This window comes from Malania oleifera, chromosome 13, assembly GCF_029873635.1.
Source record: "Malania oleifera isolate guangnan ecotype guangnan chromosome 13, ASM2987363v1, whole genome shotgun sequence".
Lineage (NCBI taxonomy): Eukaryota > Viridiplantae > Streptophyta > Magnoliopsida > Santalales > Ximeniaceae > Malania > Malania oleifera.
In genome coordinates, this window is record NC_080429.1 from 51,553,847 (window position 1) to 51,555,205 (window position 1,359).

The following is a 1,359-nucleotide window of genomic DNA, read 5'->3' on the forward strand; positions in this document are numbered from 1 at the left end:
CAAATGATGCGAACCTCAATCGACACGCGTTGAGACCCAACAACCAATATTGGAATGCTTGCCCAAGAAAGCTCAAATTCAGATTGTGATACGAAACTCCGACCCAGCGTTTATAAATGAAACATGAACCAAAAGTATAATACAAACCCTGACCCAATGATTATAGCTTAATCATTAACCGAAGGTATAAAATTTGAACGCCACAAGGAAGAATCCTTGATAAGTTCGTAAGTTCTCTAAAGAACCAAAGAAGAAACAAATCCTCACTTTTTCTTGCTTTCTATTCAATGATCAATTTTGCTCTTACAATGGTAAGATATATATAGCTAGCATGGGGGACAAGGATATTAAACACTTAACAAATCCCACACAAACATGGGATACAAGGACATTAAATATACCAACTTACTAGACACATTAATGACTCTCACAACTTACTAAAAACCCATGCAAGGTAAGTTTTCTTACAAAATACAAATTAAATGTAAAGACAAAAAGCCAAAAAGTCAAATCTCATAATTGAATAGCACACCATTAATAAGGAGATTACAGCCATTAAGCAAGATTAGCTCCATCAAAAACTTGGATTAAGTTTATTAAGCCTTCATTATTCTTTGGGCTAAGCCTAGAGTACCTCGTTTTTGAATAAGCCCAAATATCTTGATTCAGCTCATGAAGTGCTTCTTTGATCTTTTTGGATCTCGTTCTAGTGATAGGCCCAACAGGAACATGCAATGGATCCTTTGATGGTGCTTGTTGATTCTCATCACAAACAAGGTATACCAGTAAATGTTAAGCTCTATCGTGGGATGATTGGTAGCTTACTATATCTGACTGCCAGTATGCCTAATATAATGTTTAGTGTATGTTCGTGTGCAAGATTTCAGGCTGCATCTAAAGAGTCACATTTATTAGCTGTTAAACGAATACTTAGATACCTTATAGGAACCATTGAATTGGATTATGGTATCCTAAGTATACATCCTTTGAGATTGTTAGCTATTCAGATGCCGATTTTCCCTGTAGGGATAAAAAGAGCACGAGTGGCACATGTCCTTTCTTAGGACATGCTTTCGTATCTTGGTTTTCAAAAAAGCAAAATTCAGTTGCTCTGTCCACAGCCGAGGCTAAATACGTAGCGGCTGGAAGTTGTTGTGCTCAAACACTATATATGAAGCAACAACTTATGGATTTTGGATTAAGCTATAACACAGTTCCTATAAGATGTGACAATACGAGTGCAATAAACATCTCAAAGAATCCTATATCACATTCATGAACTAAACACATAGAAATTAGACATCATTTTCTTTATGACCATGTGCAAAAAGAAGATGTGACACTTGACTTTGTATGTAC